Below are 6,000 nucleotides of genomic sequence, written 5' to 3'. Positions count from 1 at the left end.
ACACTTCTTTGCGTGTTTTTGTCATCTTATTGGTCCAAACATGGCCAGCGTCAGCCACACGTCTATAATGACCTTGGGTTCGACCAATCGGAGCTCGCCATCAATTTGGCACACCAACTAGCGCTGATCCAGCAGTAGGCACTGGTGAGTTTACTCAGTGACAGAGCCATCCATATAGCTGCGTAGATGATACTAGAAACAACCAAGACTTCTATGCATAAGGCTCACCGTGACCGGAAGCCTGTACCGTTTTGCATCACCAACATCAATAAGAGCATTAATAATAAATATTTGGGAAAGTCCATTTCCCAGTAGACGTCCGAATAAGGAACCTCTCTACACTTTGGCGGGAGCGTCAGATGCTTGCAGGTCAACAGCGCACTCTCAGCAGTGAGAGTGTGTGGTCTCGGGTGAAGCAAATGCTACTTCGGTGTATTAAAACGATGGGCTGAGTGGTCACACACCTCTGGGGAAATGAGAAATCCCCATATGGACCGGCATCAGCACCAAACAGAGGGAAATTCAGTTTGTTCACTTAACTACTTGGACGTCGTAAGTAGTGTATCATCAAATCGTGAGTCGGCGCGAGGTTCGAAGCTGCGCGGAGAAACACGAATGAGTTTTCGGTTCGGCGAACACCTACAACCGGAAACCGCCAGTCTTTTTAGCAACATACGCGCTGCAGACATTAGCGTGCAAATTGCATTGGTTCAGATTTCTTAAGTCGATGCGGAAATATTGTGAAGGCAACGGAGTAGCTTCTGGACTAGTTTGGTTAGATTTCTATGCTCGATTCAACGGAATATTGCTTCCGGAGCACGCCGTAGAATTGGGGTCATGCTGGAGCATCAGCATAAGCACCATATGACTGTTACATGATCATTGCACGTATGCCACTGGAAGTACTCCGGCCTTACCATGAAATCAGTCATTGGTACATTGTTTCGATTTTGAAGCCGCAGGTTTTTTATCTGCAGTTCAGGGCCGACAAGGCTTGGAAGAAGGATATGTTGACTACTGGAAACAGTTCCGTTGATAAACGTGCGATGACAGCTGTATTTCCGGGCTTCTTTCTAATCCTGTGGACCAGGAATCTCGTAACGATGTAGAATACCGTTTTCGGTGTTTCCTGCTTCAGGAACAATGCTTGTTTAAGCTTCTTTAGCGTTGATATCGACAGACGAAAGAGTTACGTCGAGTTATTGCGATCGGGCTGTGCTTGCACTGAGTGAAGAGGTCACCACGTCGGCTTCCTTGTCAGAGGACTAATATGCTCCGCCGCAACTGCTCGGTCAGACAGTGCACTTTCCAACTCGGTCTGCTTGGTGTCTGACCGGAGACTGGGTCATGGGTGGGGCCAATCAGCGCACTCATCATCATCATCATCATCATTGTCAGCTGTAATAACCGCGTACTCGTCGTACAGTGATTGTAGCTGCCGCAGTTTCGTTCACCGGTGATTTGGGGGGAGTGGTAGGTAGCGCACTGGGTGACCACAACCACCTACGCATATTGCATGGGTGACAGCAACACGTGTGAAACGGGTGGGGACAGAAACAACCATCGATCAGTCAATATGAGGCTACAACAGGTATCGTGTGCTCAAACGATTACAGTCTGCTATTGCTTTGAATATCACTCAGCTTAGTCCATGACTGCAGGGGAACCCGGGCTGATATTCTGACCTAGAAACATCAAACTCAGACCGTGACGCCGTGGACTTAGCGGGAGTGGACAGCGCTGCAACGTTTGGGAGAGCAAATATTGCGCAGAAGATTGGTCGAAAATGATGTATATTTTGGGGCCAACACAGTAGTAGCAATCAGTCAGTTTAGTACCGGTCAAACGGAAGCGGGTTGGTCCGCTTTTGACTACCTTCCTACAGAGCATCAGTGTAAGTGCATCCGGTTCAACTGACAACAGGACAAACGTTCCCAACGGAGCTGGTTTGCAAAGTCCATAAAACCCGACTGTTTCTAATGCATTTCCGAAGGTCTCCTTTTCAGAAAAATTAGTAACGGGACGATCACATCAAAATGAATAAGAGTAAGGTTGAAGTTGGGAGGCATCTAAGATCCGTGATAAACCATCTGGGGCGAGGCAAGTGGTATCGATTGTACCCAAAAAGTGCAATCCAACCATGACTTTACGGGTTACCGAAAATTCACAAGGAAGATGTCCCCATAAGACCAATAGTGGATGGCATGGGTTCACCACCACACGAGCTGACCAAATTTCTAGCAGGTATCCTTAAACCACTTGCCGGCAAGCCACCTACACACATCCAAGATTCGCTGGGTTTCGTTAGAGCTAGATGAGGTCCTGGTTAGCTTTGATGTCAACTCGATGTATACCAATGTCCCTAAAGCAGCAACAATGCCGCAAGAACGAACGCAACTCTCCGTAGACGAGATAGTTGAGGATATAAAGGCATGCCTAAACCCCAGTCATTTTGTTTTCGACTCAATTATATACTCTCAAGAACAAGGTCTAGCGATGGGATCACCAATATCCGCGATTCTGGCCAAGATGTGCATTGAAGACTTTGAGCAGAAAGCTTTAAACGGATTCGAGTTTTTCGGCGTTACTTAGATGACACATTGTGATAAAGCGGGATAAGGTGAACGAATTCTTTCAATATTTGAACACTTTGGACCCTCACATTAGGTTTAGCATGGAGCTAGAGTCCACATCGGGTACACTAGCTTTCCTTGACTGCATGACACACAAGAGTGGTGGGAAATTAAAAAAACACTGTATACCGGAAATCAACAGATGGTAGTGCGGTCTTAAGCTACTCCTCAACACATCAAAAAGCGGTATTTGCTATTATAGTCTCAACGTGATTGAGAGCGCTGTGCAAAGAGGAGGTCGACCGAAGAGCAGCACAACTTGAGGTGAAAAAGTGACTTCAAGATAGCGGATACCCAGTGGGTTTAATTAAGCGGCAACTAAGACGGGTATTAGTGCCAACACCAGGGCCCAACAAGGAGTGGATCGGAACAGCGGTCATTCCATACAAAACAGGGACATCTGAAGTCATTAGAAGGGTACTGAATACGGCTAACATTAGAGTAGCTTTCCAGAAGGGGAAAACTTTACGCTCGGTGTTGGTGCATTTGAAGGATCGCCTTCCGGTTGATAGGACTAGGAACTGTGTATACAAAATAAAATGTAACGACTGTACGAAGGTTTATATAGGTCAGACAGCCAGGGAATTGCACACCAGAATCGGTGAGCATAAGCGTTCCATTAACAAACCACCGAGAAACGCAGAGGAATACCAAGCGTTAGTCAAAGATTCAGCAATGGCAGGGCATGCTCTAGACACTGGGCATAAGATAGATTTAGAAAATGTGGACATCCTGAGACGGGGTTTAAGATTCACACCACAGCGACTGGTGGCCGAGTCGGTGGAAATCGCCAATCATCCCAGTGTGAATATAATAGAAGAGGTAGAACTTGCAAACGTGTGGAGAGCGGTCTTAGATCAGCCGAGATGACACGAGGAAGTGTGCAGGTATCAGCGAAATGGCCTGGGTCTAAAAGTACAAAATCCAAGCAGAATTAAATCCAATTAACCACCCCACCCTCATCCCCAAACCAATTGTCCGAGCACCCTTGGACAAACACAGGTGAATGAAATCTGTGAACGACCTTAAGGGGAATTTTCCATCAAGGTGTCCTAGACTGAAAAAGCAAGGCTGCAAAATCCGAGTTCATCATAAAGACGAATCCCCCCTAACCAATCTATCGTAAATCTTAGTCATCCCCACTAATCAACAAACAGGAACGTCAGACTGAACACCCAGCACTGATCAAGTCGGCTAGTCATAAGGAATCTCGCGGACTGGTTCCCTGACTGCATTAAAACCCAATCAACCTACTTACTTACTCACTTGGCCTGACGAGGCTTTTGTGTCAAAAGCGAAACGTTGCCCACCAATAATTCCACCGATTGTTTACCAAGCCTCTCTGAAAAATTCTGCTGGTTTTAGACAGCTAACACTGGAAGTCAAAATGCTACAGATACCTGAAATAATAGGTCATTGACAGCCAAGTTCTGGAAAACACACGAAAACTGTGGAACATCAAAGAGCGGTATGCTATGTGTGACCTGGGATGAGAATTGTAGCGCAGAATTCTCCAAAGTATCAAACATACTTTGTACGTCTTCATTACTCCATCATTTTAACCGGCCATGGTTCCGAGATACATCGTAGTAAAGACAAAATGAACCGAAATCACATGAACTTTCCTTGCAGTGAAAATCAACATGATTAAAGACATACAACTCATCTCACGTTGTTCATTTGAGCAGATCACGTCCATATGAAAAGGTGAAAATAATATCAATAAAGGGTAGAAGTGACTGAGCAGTAAAGTAAAACACATTCCGACACTTGAATGAGTATTTCAGACTTATTCATCGCGATTTGTAAGTAAGTCAGATGGGGAATGACTCATACGACCAGTGAAACTTCCATGTGAGTAGTCTTCACTCGATGAGCCAGTCAGTGAACACGTGATCTAAGCCACATAATTGAAGGATAGGTGAAACTGTCTAAGTGCGAGTTAATCACACTGCTGACTAGACATTTGAGACCGAATGGTTAAGTGTCTAAACTACTAACTGGGAGGTCGCAGGAGTTTCGTGAGCTGCACACTGTTGACTGATTGGTCCCAACGAGAATGAAACAGCTGTGCAATGCTTCTCAACTTTCCAGAATAAAGTGACCTCACCAATGGGACGATATTTCACTTGAAACTCCCAAAGTTTCCTCCCACCACCTCTTTTCGAAAAAGACTCATACTCCTTCCAGAGTGAATTTTCCACCGGATGGATCCGGGCGGTTATGGAGCTCACAGGACGATTGCGGCTATTAGATTATACGCATTTCGTAACCAGTAGTCAATAGGAGCAGACAGACGTGGGCGGCAGATGATGTATTGAAGACTGACAGGAACTGGTTCTACAGAAAAACGGATTAGTAAGCATCATGAATTAAGCAAACGTACAATGAGTAATGACGCAATCAACAGGAACGAAAAATAGTCACTGACGCAGCAAAAACTTCTAGAAGCAACAACAAGTAAACACTAAACGATGTACAAACATACATATGGGGACAGTCTGACAGTGTGAATCGGCCGTATAGAGAGATAATGTTCGGGACGTGACGGACTGTCTTTCGGTTGGCGGTGCGACGCGGCAGCTCATGTCACGTGACAAGTCAGATTGCGCGGTTTCGTCCGTTTAAAACAAATCTCGCCAAAGGCTATCTAGAAGGTGCAGTACGTGGGTAATACAAAATAATGAACCGTTACGTATTCAGGTTAGTGTAGCGGATGACGCGCTCGCCTACCGCCCGGGAACTCGGGGTACGATGCCCGGTCGGTGCGCTTTCCCCTCGGAGTGGACTCTCGAAAATAGGTGCAACCGAGGCGAATTTGCAATCAACGGCGGACGGGCGACAAATATTGACATCAGTTACTGAAGAATAAACAGACCTTAAGGAGGAACGAAACGGAAAAAACGAGCAGCAACGAAACAAACGGCATCATAATAAACGGGTGTAAGTCACGTTACTCATGAGTAGTCAGAAAACAAGGAAAATTACCGCTGTACACCGTTGGTTCGCAGGAGGAATCAACAGGAGCCATTGCGGTCTGTATTTGCAAAGGACAATCACTGGCCAATCGGTAGGCTTTACATAGAATAAAACCTATCGATCTGGTGCTGTTTTGCTGGAACACTGAGACAAATGAGTCAAAGAGATTACACCAATTAGTTTCTTTGTGGGTTTCGTCGGTGGACAGAACCCTCAAGCACCAAACGTGTTTATTTTTTCGGAATATCGTCCACGTGGCGAATACTTATTTCCGTCACCTATGAGGCTCGACTGAATGAGTGGTCGTGACGCTATTCTGACAACGTGATTGACCAATAACACCGTGGTATTTACTAACTCAACCTCGCTCTAAAGTGCACGCACTCGC

The sequence above is a fragment of the Opisthorchis viverrini genome (genome assembly GCF_000715545.1).
Source record: "Opisthorchis viverrini unplaced genomic scaffold opera_v5_113, whole genome shotgun sequence".
NCBI lineage: Eukaryota > Metazoa > Platyhelminthes > Trematoda > Opisthorchiida > Opisthorchiidae > Opisthorchis > Opisthorchis viverrini.
This window is presented reverse-complemented; position numbering follows the sequence as displayed.